The sequence below is a fragment of the Hipposideros armiger genome, unplaced genomic scaffold (assembly GCF_001890085.2).
Source record: "Hipposideros armiger isolate ML-2016 unplaced genomic scaffold, ASM189008v1 scaffold_1096, whole genome shotgun sequence".
In the NCBI taxonomy this organism is placed as follows: Eukaryota; Metazoa; Chordata; class Mammalia; order Chiroptera; family Hipposideridae; genus Hipposideros; species Hipposideros armiger.
This window is the reverse complement of record NW_017732446.1, coordinates 90,879-107,333: the sequence shown is the minus strand read 5'-3', so window position 1 is coordinate 107,333 and position 16,455 is coordinate 90,879. Positions and strand designations below refer to the sequence as shown.

General features: G+C 43.2%; 1 pseudogene across 1 annotated transcript; it reads right to left on the bottom strand.

Annotated features, from left to right (window-relative positions):
* Window positions 1-1,287: 1,287 nt before the first annotated feature.
* Window positions 1,288-2,155, bottom strand: LOC109376308 (non-histone chromosomal protein HMG-14 pseudogene; annotated as a pseudogene). The gene has a single exon (XR_002122716.1). The product of XR_002122716.1 is annotated as a non-histone chromosomal protein HMG-14 pseudogene (transcript).
* Window positions 2,156-16,455: the final 14,300 nt, after the last annotated feature.

The following is a 16,455-nucleotide window of genomic DNA, read 5'->3' as shown; positions in this document are numbered from 1 at the left end:
CCTTCATTCCTTTGCTCATAGCCCTATTTTCCCTCTTCAAAGCCAGCAGAATCGAATCTTCCAATCTCTTCCCCCCCGCCCCCGAACCCCAACTCTGCCCCTTTGACTTCACTATTATGAGTACTCTTGTGATTACATTTAGGGTCCACCAAGATAATCCAGAATGCTACTCCCATCTCAAGACCTTTAACTTAATCATATCTTCCAAGTTTCTTTTGCCATGTAAGGTAACATATTCACAGGTTCCAGGGATTAGGACTTGAATCTTGGAGGGACTTTTATTTTTACTGCAATACTTATCAAAGTTGCTTAGTTTTAGATTTTTTTTTTTAGATTTAGTCGGATTTTCTATGTATATGCTCATGTCATCTGCAAATAGTTTCATTTTTTTTTCAGTCTACGTGCTTTTACTTTTTTTCTTCTTTCTTTTTGTTTCATTTTGTTTTGTTTCTTATTGCATTGCCTAGAATCTCTAGTACACTGTTAATACAAGTGATGAAAGTGGACTCCTTATCTTGTTCCAGATCTTAGAGCAAGATCATTTGTGTATGTGTAGTCTGCTGTTGTGTGTAAAGTATTCTATAAATGTCAATTAGGTTATGTTGGTTGATAGTATTGTTCAGTGTTTCACTATCCTTATTGCTTTTCTATTTATTGAGAGAAGGGTATCAAAATTTCTGAATGTAATTGTACATGTGTCTTTTTCTCTTTGCAATTATATCAGTTTTTTTCTTCATGTAGTTTGAATATCAATTATAAAGTACATAGATGTTATGAATTGTATATTCTCTCAAACTGACCTCTTGATAATTATTAAATGACCTTATTTATCCCTGGTAATATTCTTTACTCTAAAGTTTACTTTGTATGATATTAATTTAGCCACTCTAGCTTTCTATTTAATTGCATTAGTATGGTATATTTTTTCCCATTGCTTTACTTTTCTTTTTTTTTCCCTGTCATAACCGAGATTTTATTGGTTGTTTTGAGGGTAAGTACAGACATTTCAATTTGTACACAATAATTAACGTACGTACCAAAAACCTAAAAAGTCATGTAGTTGTGATTCTTTTCTAAAGTTATTCCAGTGACTGTCCAGCTTACAATTTGGAGGCTAATTTTCCTTAATAGAATATCAAGTACCAAATGTTGATACGCTGTTACAGCAAAGTCCCACTAATTCACAATTTAATATCATATACACTACATACTCAAATTTTCAATCTTTCACAGCACATTAACAAAATGACTAGGATAAGCTGGACTCCCACAACCAAAGATGGTACAGAGCGCACAAAACCCTGACGGGGGAGCCAAGATCGAGGAGTGGTTTTGTTTAGGAAGCAATTCTACCAAAAACAGGGGAATAGAAATAATTCAAAATGTTCAAGACCTATTAAATGCACGACTGACTCCAAATGGCCATTTAGTATGCTTTATATTATAGGATATAAAAACTACCCCCATCTATGGAATGTTATGCTGACACCCCAAGACAATCAAAACCTCCCATATTCAATATCCCACTATTTTCTGGTTGTACCAAAAAATAACCAACCAGCAAATGATTTCACCTCTTAAAAAAAAGCATTTACACTTAAAAATGGGATGAGGTGGAATTCCCTCCTTAAAAATGTTTCTAGAGCTACTAAAAAAACTTGCATTTACAAAATAATTGATAAAAATATTCCTCTGGATTGTACAAGAAGGGAGACAGGGACCACTGATAAGACATGGTATGATACTAATCAGACTTGGCTTCTTTCTCTCCTGCTTCATCAGAGGCTGGACTCTCCTCGTTTTTAGTTTCTCCGTTTTCGGCAGGTAAATTTGCTTTAATTTCTTGGTTAGCCACTTCGGCCTGTTTGCCCTTTGCTCCCCTTTTCCCTTTTGTTTGCACTTTTTTGTCTGCAGACTTATCCTTTCCTGCCGCCTTTTTGGGCTTCCTTTCCACTTTTGCAGGAGCAGGTTTAGCTGACAGCCTCGCCGACCTCCTCTGGGGCTCCTCCTTCGCTGCTCCCTCGGCGGAGCTGGCCTTCCTCTTGGGCATCGTGGTGGCGGGGCGGGCGCGTGCCGGGTGCCTGCGGGCCGCAGCGCGCCGAGAGCCTTCGCGAAGCTGGGCGACCTGGCAGCCGCCGCTCCTCCCACCGCAGGAGCTACTCCCATTGCTTTACTTTTAAACTATTTGTGTCTTTCTATTTAAAATGTGTTTCTTGCAGGCAGCATAAAGTTGGGTCTTGCTTCTTTATCCAACCTGACAGTCTGCTTTTTGTCATATTTAAACCATTGCTATTAATGGGATTATTGATATAGTTAGGTTTTTTGTTTGTTTTTTTTGTCTTTTTATTATTATTATTATTATTATTATTATTAATTTCAGGTGTACAAAACAATGCAATAGTTATCCTTTTCACCCCTCACAAAGTGACATCCCCCTCCCCCCACCCCCGATATCATACACATCTATTACAATTCCATTGACTCCATTCCCACACTCTACTCCACATCCCGTGACCATATATGTATTAAATTATAGTTGACATACAATATTATTCAACGGCAGCTTCAGATGATATAGTTAGGTTTAAATCTCTCGCTTGTTTTCCATTTGTCCCATCTGTTCTTTGGTCCCATTGGCCTTTTTCACCTTTCTTTTGAATTAATTGTATATTTTTATGATTCCACTGTATTTACTTTTTAAGCTTACTAGCTATAGCTCTTTGTTTTGTTATTTTAGTGGTTCTTTTAGGGTTTATAGTAAAATCTTTAACTTATCACAGTCTACCTTCAAGTAATACTATGCCATTTCATATGTAGTATAAAAAATTTACAAGAATACTTCCATTTGTCCCTTGCAAGAATACTTTCACTATTACTGTCACACATTTTGCTTCTACGTATATTATAAACTACATAGTACTGTGTTACTATTTTTGTTTAAGCTGTGATCACCTTTCAAAAAGTTTTAAATAATAAAAAAGAACTTCACACATATTAACCCACATAGTCATCATTTTTGGTTCTCACCGTCATTTATATACACAATTCTATCTGTTGTTGTTTTCCTCTGTCTTTCTGTAACCTATACTGTAGGGAGGATCTGTTAGTGGTGATATCTTTCACCTTTTGTATGTCTGAAAAACCCTTTATATCACTTCATTTTTTGAATGCTATTTTTTCTGGGTATGGAGTTTTAGGTTGACTGTTTTCTTTTTCTTTCAGTGCTTTAAAAATGTTGATCCACTGCCTTTCATTTGCATGGTTTCAAAGGAAATCTTATGTCATTCTTATCTTTATTCCTTTTTATATAACATGTCTTTCTTTTTCTATCTCCTTTTAAGATTTCCTCATTATCACTGGTTTTCAGAATTTGTGTATGATGTGCCTCGGTGTAGTTTTATTACTGTTTCATGTGGTTGGTGCTTGCTGTGCCATTGGTTCGTTTTCACCAAATTTGAGAAAAATAATTGGTCATTATTTTGTCACGTAATTTCTCTGCCCCTCTTTTTCTGAGACTCCAATTATATGTTTGTTTGTTTTTTAATTTGATTTCATCCTTAGGGTTTGATTTTTTTTATTGTTAGTTTCAGGTGTACAGAGCAATGCAATAGTTACCCTTTTCACCCTCACAAAGTAACAACCCCCCTCCCCCCATCCATTGCCCTCTCACCCCCGATATCATGCTTATCTATTACAATTCCATTGAATCCGTTCCCGCACTCTACTCCATGTCCCGAGGTTATATATGTATATATAATTATCGTTGACATTATTATTCAGTATTATTCAACATAAGTTTCAGAAATACAATGCGGTGGTCAGGCCTCTACATCAACTATGAAGTGGACTCTCCAAAAGGACATGGGCCAATTATATGTTTATTAGGCCACTTGAAGCTGTTCTACAGCTCAGTGGTGCTCTGCTATCTAAAAATAAATCTTTTTTTCTCTCAGCTTTTCATTTTGGATGGTTTCTATTGTTATGTCTTCAAGGTCACTAAATTTTTCTGCAATATCTAATGTTCTGTTATTGTCATCTAGTGCACTTTTTAATCTTATGGATTGTATTTTCTTCTGTAGAAGTTTCACTTGTGTCCCTTTATATCTTCCACATCTCTACTTAACTTTTCTTACCATATAGCAATTATAATCACTGCTTTAATGTTCTTGTCTGCTAATTCTGACATCTGTGTCAGTTCTGGGTTTGTTTCAATGGATTGATTTCTCTCTTAGGTGTTGTTTAGATTTTCCTGGTTTATTGCATGCCTGCTAATGTTTGTTTGGAACCAAACCTTTTGAATTTTACCTTATCAGGTACTAGATACTTTGTATTCCTCTAAGTATTCTTGAGCTTTGTTCTGGGATGCAGTTAATTAGAAACAGTTTTATCCTTTGGGTCTTGCTTTTAATATTTATTTTTCTCAGTCTAGGACTAATAACTCCCCACTTCTGAAGCAAAACTCTATGGTGTATCTTACCCAATGCCAAGTGAATTATGAGTTTTTCCCATTGACTTGAGTGAGCAGTTCCTATGCCAGGCTCTGTGTGAGTGCTGTTCTTCTCTCATTATTTCCTTCCCCAACCTCAAGTAGTTTCCTCACATGCATGTGCTGATCAGCACTCAACTGAATACTTAAGGGGGCCCCTCTGAATATCTCTGGACTCTCTCTCTCTCTCTCTCTCTCTCTCTCTCTCTCTCTCTCTCTCTCTNCTCTCTCTCTCTCTCTCTCTCTCTCTCTCTCTCTCTCTCTCTCTCTCTTTCTCTTCCCTCTCCAATATTTTGCATTTGAACTCTAGTTGTCATTGTCTTTCCGACTGTCAGCTCCCTCTCCTCAACTCAGGGATACTGTGGGGCTCTGCCTGGGTTCTCCCTCCTTACGTCACAGCTTGGAAACTCTTTCAAGGCAGTAAACTGGGACAATCATAGTGCTTTCCACCTTTGTTTCCCTTTCTACTAGGGTTGCTGTCCTTTGTTTGCTGAGGTCCAGAGTCTTGAACACTGTTGTTTTGTATATTGTTGTTTTCTCAGGCAGGAGGATAAATCCAGTCCTTGTGACATCATCTTGGCCAGAAGTGGAAGTCCCAATTTTATTTGAAATTAAACTTACATTTACGTAGCCACATAGGTATTTGAATAATGTAGTTCTAGAGGATTACAGAAGTTCAATATGCCCGAGATGCAGAAAACAAGGAGCATGTCACCAGATGAAGATGGCCCAATCTGGCTCTGTTTTAAATTCAAGTTATTCGCCACCCCAGCATTGCTCAGCCCCACCTGCATTCCAGACATGAGGCAATTTTCTTAATGAAAAGATAATTTGTGACTGTGATTGCCTTTTCACCTAGCACTGCTGGTGATAAGTCATGTTGTTGTTTCAGTCATCCCCTCCCCCATTCAGGGTGAGGGCAAGGCTCCATTATAATGGACACCATTGAGTCACTGTGGTGCTACCCAGGCCTGATCTAACTGTACCCAATAGAAGCTTCTATACTCAGATAAAGTGCCATATGGAACATGGGATCTTACTTCCAGAGATGAGCAATACCTGAGGGGCCAGATAACACAACCTAAAAGTGCAGGCGAGATAACAGCTTTAATGAGTGAAATTCTCAACAATAAGCAACAGAAGATACATTCCACCTGTCCATGGATGTCTAACATGAGTGAGCAACTGGCTGAATTTCTTTTGAAACTGCAGTCAGAATTTAGGACTTCAGAGCCCTGGAGAGCCCCTGAAGTATGTTAGGCAGGGGAATGGTAAGTGCACCTTAGAAATTGTACATTGGCTGCTGAGAGGAGAATGGGTTGGAGGGGATAAGAGTAGAAGCAATAGGCCAATTAGGGGACTAATGCTATCATTTAAGCCAGAGTTGATGTCTGCTTAGGCTAGGGTGATAATAGTGAAGGGAAGGAGAAGCTGATATACAGGAATTATAAGTTCTTGATTTAATAATTGGGTGAATGTTGTTGTCATTATCTGATATGAGAGAGGCTGTGGAACAGAATGTTTGGAAAGAGAAGATGAATTTGACTTTAAAGATGTTGAGGATACTATGGGCCATCCAAGAGGATGGGTTTAATTCTGCCTTTATGGGAATAAGCTTGCATTTTTCTGTTTCCCAATGATTACTGAGCATTTGGTGTATGTGTGGTGGAGAGGGAGGGGCAGTGAAAGGGAGAGGGTAAGTTGTTCATCTTGTTAAAGATGTGGAAACTGAGGCCTTCGCTGAGCAAGTGACTAACCCACAAACGCATGGCAAAGTTGAGACTCAAATACTGTTCTCAAGGCTCTGGGTGGGTAGTGGAGGCAGGGGAGGAAACATTTGCTGATCCTGAAGCTCTTGGGTTGAAAGCCACTGTGACCTCACTGTCTGTTCTGTGGCTTAACCATCGGCCACCTCTCCAGAGTTGCTAGGGACATCACCTCAGTCTCTTGGTCTTTTGATTTTGCCCAGTAACAAAGCAGAAGTAAGCTATCTGGGACTGCAAACATGTATTTTTTTCTTTTTATGGTTTACTTTGCTTTCTGTCCCATAATTCACACAGATGCCTGAAGAAATTGAAAGATATCACAGCTCTTTAGGGAACAGGAGGCCCTGAAACCCTTAGTAGGAAGTTGAGACCCAGCTGTGGTTGCCATGGCCCACTTAATGTGACAATCTGAGCTGTGCCACCTTTGTGCTACCACCACAGGCTCACCGAGAAGAAATGAGCAGCCCCACATCTCACCCAGGCCTTCTCTGCCTCATTTAGTTGGGCCTCAGGCTCAGAAATGTTCTCTCCCTCCCAGGGGGTCCCAAGGCTCAGCCTATTCATCAGGCCTCTGTCTGGAGTTTTGAGGATTTAGGTTTAATGCGGAGGACAAGTCTCATCCCAGGCTCTCACGGTAGGCAGCTAGGAGGCAGGTCTAAGTTATTACTCAGGCTGAGTCGTTAAAGATCCGGAAATTGAAGCTATTTGTACCCCTGCCAAGCACAGCTCTCCGGTCTGGAAGAATCCCGGCTGTGTCTTGAATGGATGAGTAATCCTCTGCCCACACTGCAGCTTCATCTGTAGGCAGAGTCCAACTACCTGTGTAAATAGACTGGGCCGAGATTTGGCAAACTTTCTTGCACATTTATGTGACTTCCCGGCCTCTACCTGCCTACTTGTTAGTTTCCTCTCCCAGGAGTTAAGCCCAAGTTGAAATGACCTAGGGTAAAAGGACATGGCCTTGGCTCTTGTCTGGAGGATTTTGGTTTTCTTCAACACCAGCGACATCAGCAGAGTGTCCATTTGCTGCTGCGCTGTGCACACTGCCATAGGTCATACCTGGTCCTTGCCCTGTTCACGGGTGGCCAGCTAATCATTACATAAGGAAATTAGTAATAGGTTCTCTGGGCTACTAATGACCAAAGGGATTGCAGTCCAACAAGCTGTCCTGGAGGAGGTGACATTTGAGCTGAGTCCTTTGAGAAGCAATTCTGTAGACTGGTGGAGATCAGACTCAGGGCATTCCAGGCAGAGAAAACTGTGTCAGCAAGATAAAAAAGTGATGAAGAGCAGAATCTACTCAGGTGACAGGATGAATTCTGAGGTGTTTGAGGGTGAAGAGATGGGAATGGACGGGGTGCAACAGCCAGGATAGGACAAACCGCCAAGGACCCTGCAGCCACGCTCTCAAGTATGTGATTCAGCTTGTTCTCTAGAGCCAGTGAAAGGGTTTGAATTGCATGGAGATATGCAGAGATGTGATCTGAATTTTCACATCACAAAGATCTGATCATCAGATCACAAAGATCTGAATTTTGGAAAAGCCAGTCTAGAGAACAGATCATTTGGCGTGAAAATAAAGAGTACTATTCAAAGGATTTCGGCAAGAGTTGAGGAGGCTCTGATCTGAGGCACTGGCAGTGGCGTTGAAGAAGAGAGGGCAGGTCCAAGAGATACTAAGTAGATAGAATGGATAGGGTTTGTTCCCCAAATACAAAGGAGGGAGAGGAAGAAAGAAGGCAGTTCCCAGGATGCTTCCCGGGAATCTCCCATGTGGATGAAGGAGCCACTCCTGAGATGGGGAGTCCTGAAGGAGCAGTAGAGTGGGGGTGAATTGATGGGATCAGGCCTGGCCACCTTGAAGAGCAAGGTGTCCATGAGGCAGCACAGGGCACAGATGCCAAGAGAGTAAGTGTGCACATGAACTCTTCAGATTCGAATTTGGCCTGCCAGGTTGCACTGCCAGTGTGAGCTTGAGTGGGGATTTGATTGTTTATTACCCAATGGGGCAGAATGGGTGCATGGTTATGGGATGCTCGTGCCTAATTCCAAAAGCCTCGTCAGACCCTGTGAAGGCCCCAACATGATCCTGGCTCTGCTGAGGAATAACTTCAGTTAAATCGCTTGCAGAATACAAGTAACAATTTTGTTCATTTTCTTGTTGACACAACATCCCAAAGTAATAGGATGATTTTGGCAGCTTTTAGAGGTCTTTGGGTGAAATTGCCAAGACTCAGTAATAGAAAGATCAAACCCTTTCTGCTAGGATTAAATGTTTTCCCTTTTACCTTTGTAGAACTCTGGATGTGTTGATGGGAACCCAAGCAGGGGACTTTTTCTGTGGAAGACCTAGAGGCCAGTCCATCTGAGCCTTCTTAGGGTTGGGATGGGAGTGGGTGGCACGTGTGGCAGAAAGGATAAGGACTCTCCTTACTCCCGGCATGCTGCATCCAGATGTAGAAAGGGCAGGCTCTCAGATTTCACCTCATCTATTGCACCCACTGTGCCAATAAGGGCATTAAAGCTCAGAAATGTGCAGGTTCTGGTCCAAAGCCACATAGCCAGTTGGGGGTAAAATCAGGTGTGACACCACTTCAGACTCCTAGCTTAGTGTTTTTAACCCTACCCCATCCAGATGGAGTCTTCCACTACACCCATCCCACTGGACCTAGTTCAGAAGCACCAGCTGTGGGGCTAGGATGCCAGGCTTTCTCCCCACTGGCCCTGATCCTAGGGGGAGTGGGGACCAACAAAGAAGCCTGAGAAGTCCTCTGTTGGGAATGACTCAACAGGGAATTAGGGCCCCTGGGCCTCAGACAGCGGAAGCCTGTTCCCCAAGAAGCTGCTCAGAGCATCCCTTCCTGGTGGGAGACACCGCCGGGGGTTGGACTTGGGCATAGATGATTAGCATGCAGCTCAAGGTATTACTTCATTAACCATCACTGACGCCCGACAGAAGACCTATTTCAAACCAGCTTTCTCTATCGTTTCCATTCTCTGAACTCATCAACCACTAATTTTTCCTTTGCTCTGGTCCTTTTTGTCATAGGAACTTCCAATGTCCGCTGCTCTTACTCCCTAGTGGGGAGCCTTGACAGAAGGTTAGGGAGCCTTAAAAGAAGGTATGAGAGGATTGTGATGGCAGTGGGAAGGGGCAGTGCCACAGACAGGTCTGTTTGCCATCTGCAGCCAGGCCAGGATACTCCTTGCCTGCCCCTCATCCTCCCATGCACCTTGATGGATGATGCCTCACCACCTTCCGCCTGGTCCCTCGCGTTAATCTGGACTCACGACTTGCACTGTGTCTCAGGAATCTTTGCAGAAGCACTAGCCCAGCCCTAAATGCTCAGGAGAAATTGAAGCATGAGCCCTCTCCACCAGCCCCTCAAGGGGAATGGAGAGCTGGGGTAGCAGTAGTGGGCAGGAAACCTGTGACTTAGGCTATGACTCACTGGGTGCTTTTAGTATCATCCACTTTTAGGGAGCAGATAAGTTTGGGGAGGTGGCCAGTAGGCAGAGCCCTCTGGGAGACACTAAGGCCGGTTCATGACAAGGACACAGGCCCAGAGAGTCAGCGACTGACAGCAAGAACCGCCAAAGAAACACCTGAATGACTTGCCTCCGGCATGCCCGGGCAGCACTTCTAGAAGTTTGCGGTGAAGCCTGGAGCACAGGATGGTCATCCAAGATTCAAGGCCCAGAGTTGGCACCAAGGAAATGTTTGTGGAATGGATGAGTCCAGATCGATGGGACATGGTTCGTGGATCATCGTTTGCATTTAATTTTCTCTAATGTGTTCTTCCAGGCATTTCCACTACATTTCATTTCATGTATTACTTTTCGTATTGGGGCTCTGGTGTTGATGAGCACTTACAGTGTCTGGGACATCATAAGCAGTCAATAAATATTATCACCCGCCGTTATTAGAAATCATCAGTATTTTAAGCCTTGTTAATAGCCCGCAGGTGCCTTTGGTCTCCAACTTGGTCTTCTCTAGAAGGAGGACTTCCCGGAAGACCTGGTGCTCCAAGCTGCTTAGTCTCTGGGGTGGCCTCAGCCCCATCAGTACCAAGATCCTAGGAGCTCCTAACACCCAAATTGCAATAGCCCAAACATATAGAGGCTGGGAGAGAAGAAGCAGGACGCCCAACAGCCAGTGATGGTACGGCACAGGGCACTGCCCTGGCAAGCACAATACTTTTTGAATCCCACAGCAGGGCAGGGATGAGAAAAAAGATAATCAGAGGGGCAGAAACTTGTCCTGGGTCCCACAGCAAAGCATGACAGAAGTCAGAGCTGCAGCTTCAACAACATCCGGTAGCCTCTCTGCTGCCTAGCTCCACAATCTTGGGAGTCATATTTAAGGTTTTTCTGGGAAGGGAAGGTGCCCTCTTCCTTGTCCTCTTTCATGCCTCTGCAAGTAAAAGAGCTTGGAGAAAGAGAAGAGCATGAGAAAAAGAAAGAAAGAAAGAGAAAGAGAAAGAGANAGAGAGAGAGAGAGAGAGAGAGAGAGAGAGAGAGAGAGAGAGAGAGAGAGAGAGAAAGAAGGAAAGAAAAAAAGAAAAAAGTATCTCTGTATTGAAAGAGCCTTTTCCCAGCTGCTCAGCCAATCAAGTGTAGTGCAGAGAGGGCTTTCCCCTGGACAACTGCCATAGCCTCTCACCTCGGTTTCCTGCTTGTACTCTCGCCCCCTACAATCTAGTCTCCACACAGCAATTGGAGTGATCTTTTAAAACCACAAGTAAGATCACATCCCTTCTCTGCCTGAAGTCCTATAATGGTCCCCATCTCACGCAGCGTAAGTGCCCAAATCCTTATGGCATTCCGAAAGGCCCTCTGTGCTCTAGACCCCACTGTCTTGCTGCCCCCTCTCCCCTCACACTCCCCTCCTGACACACTGCACTGCAGCCACTCCAGCCTCCTTGCTGTTCCCCAGTCTCCCAATGCACAGGGACCTTGCACTTGCAGTTCACTCTATCTGGGACATCCCACTCAAGTGTTTCCTCCTTAGGAAAGCCTCCTTTGAATGCCAGGTTTCAAGTAGCTTCCACAGCCTTCTCTATCACATCATCGTTTTTTAATTATTTGCAGGGCGGTTGACACCACCTGATCATTTCCTTCTTCATTTCTCTGCTTACTTCTACATTGGTTGTTCCATCAGCTTGGGACCCGGGATGATTTTAATGAACAGGGCAGCTCTTTCGACTGACATGGCATATGTAATGTGAGTGAGAAATGAAATTTGCATGTTCTAAGCCATGGAGATTTTGAAGTTGTTTGTTGCTTCATAAAACTTAGTTTATTCTGACTAATACAATCTTCAAGCCAAGCCATTAAGAGTTGCATGAATGTTTTTGAAATTGCAGGCAGAATCCTTGCCTGAAGTCATTGGGACGCATTCCTGGCAGGATAAATGGAGGTCAGCTCCCACACCCACTGGCAAATTCATGTCAAATGCAGTGTACAATTTTACCCAACAAGGTTCTACTGGCATTTTGGGTGGAAGGATTTTTTGTTGTTGTGTGGGACTATCCTTCACACAGCTAGGTGTTTTGCCCCCCAAATTCCAGTCATGTCCCTTCAGGCATTGTGACAACCAAAAACACCCCATTGTTTTCAAATGCCTCTTGGGCGGGGGCATTGCATCATTCTCAGTTGAAGATCCTTTGGGTAGGTACTTACAGGGATTTCCATTATAACAGTCACCCAACCCCTAAGGTGAACCTCTCTGTGCAAAGGCTATAAAGGTACCGATGATCAGACAATATGGAGACAGTGGACCAGCTGGTAGAGACTATTTAGTATCCCCATTTAATGAGTGAAAATATTGAGGCTTCTGAGATGAAGTGACTTGTCTAAGATCATAAAGCTAGTGAGTGGACCCAAGTCTTCTGGCTCGCAGTTCACTATAGCCCCTCTTAGGTTACATGTGCCCAACGCCTGCCAAAGCTGGCTACTACTAGAGTGGAAGTAGGGCTGCTGGATGTGAATGAGGTTGGAGTGATAAAGATTAACATCTTGAGTGAAGAGTGAAAACTCAGATCCCCTCAGCTTGATCCTCCAACCTAGAGCTAAAGCTTAGCAGGCAGGAGCAGGCTGAGTACACATCCATGCCCTGATAAAGCCAGTTCCTCCTTCCATGCTCACTGTAAATATCAATTCCCCAGGCTTGGTTGGGGTGGGGGATCCTTTTTTTTCTCAGACCAGATTAGCTACCTGGTTCCACTGTTATACACCCCATAGTTTCTGGCACTTTCCCTCCCTAACTTTCATCACATTTGCAATTAGTTTTCAATGCCAGTTACACCCCCTCCAACACACACACACGCATGCACACACACACACACACACACACGTACATGCACACACACGCGCACACACACCAGCATGGAGAGGTGAGCTCTGAGAGCAGAGACCAGCTCCATCCTGTTCACTTACACTTCCCCATCTCTGACACAGTGTTTGCAACAGAATAAGCACTCATCATTATTAATGCTGTTCATGAGCTATTTCTGGTTCTCTGTATTCAGGACACATGGTAAGACTGCATTTCTTGGTCCTCTGCTAATTGAGTGTGGCCATGTGAGTAGTTCTGACCAATGAGGTTTGAGTGAAAGTTGCATGTGTCACTCGCAGGGCAGAGCATCTAACATCCAGTGTGAAATGCCTCAGAGTTCTTTTTCCCTCTGCCACAGTGATCAACAGCATTCGAGTTGATGGCTAATACATCAGCCTATGTTCCTGAGTGAAGAGTAATGAGACATGGTGGGTGAGGCTTCCAGCCTTCTAGCAATGAATATGTAGTATGAATAAGGAATAAATCTTTGTTTAAAATAAACCACTGAGATTTTGAGGGATTGTTTGTTACTGCAGTATAATCTGGAATATCCTGACTGATACTGTACTCAATAGATATTTATTGAAAGAATGATGATGTCCACATTGATTTAACTATGAAGGGCAAAACTGATAAAACCACAGAAACATACAACCCAGGAATTCCACTTCTGGGTATTTATCCAAAGGAAATGAAAACGCTAATTCAAAAGGATATATATATATATATATATATATATATATATAGATGATATAGATATAGATAGAGAGAGAGAGAGAGACAAAAAGGATGGTTACCAGAGGAAGAGGGTGTGATAAGTTTATACAGTGACAGATGATTACTAAAATTAGTGGGGTGACTACATTATAAGGTATGGAAACATTGCATTGCTATGTTGTACACCTGAAACGAATATAAGCAATACAAGATTGTATACCAACTATACTTGAATTACAAATAAATAAAAAGGTGAGGATTAAAAAAGGCCACAGGTACTAAAAAGTTCAGATAACCTTCTGGAGAGAGGTAGAAAAGAAATAAAATAGAACATTACACATGAAAGAATATAGGCTATTTTTGAAAGGAAAATTTAATGAAGATTGCTCCAAGTACTACTGGGATCAAACTCAGGAGTGACAGAAATGGAGAATGATCCAGAAAGTTTAGTGCTTTGCTATGCCCTGGCTAAAGGGTAATGTAGAGCGTATGCTGGTGGCAATGGCTAGGACCCAGGCAATTATTTCATAGCTTGTGTGACATAATATATACATGCACATAAAAGAGGCTTTTGTCTGAAACATACTTTCCCTCCTAATAAAAATTGATGTCATCGCTGAAATCCTTTAATATATAGTTTCTTAATTTCTACCTGGCATAAGAGTGGCAGTGTTTCGAGCTGGGGCTAGAGTATTAAGTTGGGATTAGAAGTAGACTGGATGTCTGGGGGTCTTGGCTGGAGAGGAGGTCCAGGGGGAAAGGCAAAAAGGGTAGCTGCAATAGCTGGGGGACTAAGAAGGTGGTTCTAGAGTGGTCAGAGATTTCAGAGGCTGTATAGTCAGACATACTTGGGTAGGTGTATCTGCAGGTCAGGTAAGGGGTTCCTTTTCAACATCTGTGTTAATAATAAAAAGAATAGTCATAGGTCACGTTTTTTGGCAAACTCTTAGGCTGCATGCTAAGTACATTCCATGCATTATCTCATTTAATCCTTACAACGCCATTAGGTAAGGTGCTAATACGACCCCCATTTCACATATGAAGAAACTGAGGCCCCAGAGAGGTTAAGTAACTCAGGCAAAGTCACAGAACCAAGAGATGGAAAGGCTGGCATATTTTCCCCTGGAGTTCTAGCTCCGGAAACCATACAGTTTAATGGCACATCTGTGTTTAGGACTATGATGAAAAACTGGTAGAGAAAGCAGTGTGACTGTGCAAGCAAAGTGTGAGACAGGTATAGCAGATGGTAAATGGATAGTCCATTTTTTTTTAGCTGAGCCATCCTGCCACCTGTTGGCAGCTCAGCGGCTGCTCAGCTCGGGCCGGACTCGAACCGCCGTTGCTCAGAGCTCAAACCTTTGAGCGAGCTCTTAACCAACTGAGCCACTCGGCCGGCCCTGGATAGTCCATGTTTAATGTGTTTGCTGTAACACCAACTGAAAGCCCAGCCCTGCCTCCTGATCCCTGCCCTCTGCCCACGCCTGCTGTCAGGCTTTCTTCTCCTGATTTTCAAATAGTGCTTCTGGCTTTAGTTCCTACAAGACTCCAGGGCTCTCGTCCCGTTAAATTTCAAGCAAGGGCCATTGCTCACATGAAGGCTATTTGGGAACAGGCAAAAAGGGGGGGCTCGTGCATTTCGGGTGCACCTTGATCATAAGTGGATAGTGAAAGGGGACATTCACCCTCTATATGTGGTGTGTCAGTGTCGAAGTCACAACTGTTGGTCTTGGGGATGGAATGGGAGGGGGCAAGTGGAGGCTTCAGAAAAGGAAGTCTATACTTCCTCTAAACCCATTCCTGGGCAAGTACACAAGTCAGAGGACTTTCTGCACGTACCTCAGACTCTTAACTCAGTCTGCTTTTAGATGGAACCAATAAGGAGAAAGTTCAAGGACTCTACACCTTTAATTTGTTTGTCTCCTGCTGCAAAGAGCAGCCTGAGGTCAAAAGTTAATGGCCAATTACAGAGTAGCAAAATCCAAGACCAGTAAGTCTCTGCCTCAGTTAGGGATGGATGCAGGGCTGCTGCTGGCTCTTGTGTAAGAATAGAAGCGCCAAGCAGCAGGATAAAGGGGAAAAAAAAGGGACCAGAATTTTCAAAACCCTGATGAGTGAAGTTTTCATTTAATAGGGGTAAGCAGCAACCATTAGCTGTATGTGTCATTCCTAGCATCATTGTGTTTCCAAGGCAACTGGATTACCAGGGAGACTTGAGGAGTATGCATTGCTGTAAACTCTGTTATCAGAAGTGGATCCTTCCCTAGCATGGTCTTTGAAACCATATAAAAGATGGATTGTGCTTGTATTTTCCTGGATGGCTTTGGTCCAGGTCTGTGTTCTCCAGTGCTCTGACTCTAATGGTTGGTCAGGAATAAATCAGCTTGGACAATGCTGTCCTTTTTTTACAGCTACAACTTAAACACTGACATGAGAGGTTACTATTTTGGCTCAGATTGACCTGGTGCAGAACCAGGAAGAAAAGTAAAATGAGATAAGAAGAGACTAGATGATCCTAGATTAACCTGAATATCATCATTCATGGTCTGACCATCCTTTGCCTCCCTTTTCTCTCCTCACTCAACTTCAGGCCAAGAAGAATAATCGCTGCTGTTGGATGCCTGACTGCTAGTGGGGGTAGAGATTTCGTTTCATCCTCTCTCACTCCTTTGTGCTGTCTCTTCCAAAACTAGTAACCCCTACTGAGCAGTAGAGGAAGTGGGGAGAGGCAATAGCACATTAGACAGAATGCACCAAGTATGTGAAGCACCAGATTCCAGAAAAAGAACCTGAAAGAACTCCAGTGTGGCAGGAGAATAGAGTGCAAGCAAAGAGATGGGTGTGAGATGAAGCTGGAGAGGGAGGCACTGGGGGAAGCCATTGGAGGGCCTTAAGTATGGGAGAGAAATGATCTGATGTGTTTTTTAAAAAGACCACTTTGCTGGGTGGAGAATGGATGGGAGGGGTATAAGAGTGGAAGCAGAGAGATCAATTAGAAGGTATTCACAGAAGTCGAGGCAAAAGATAATGGCAGCCTGGAAGAGGGTGGCATCAGTGGGCATGGTGAGAAGTGAGTGGATCAGAGACATGCTTGAGAGGAACAATTGGTGGAATTTGGATATCCATTAGATGTAGCGAGTGAGGGACCAAAT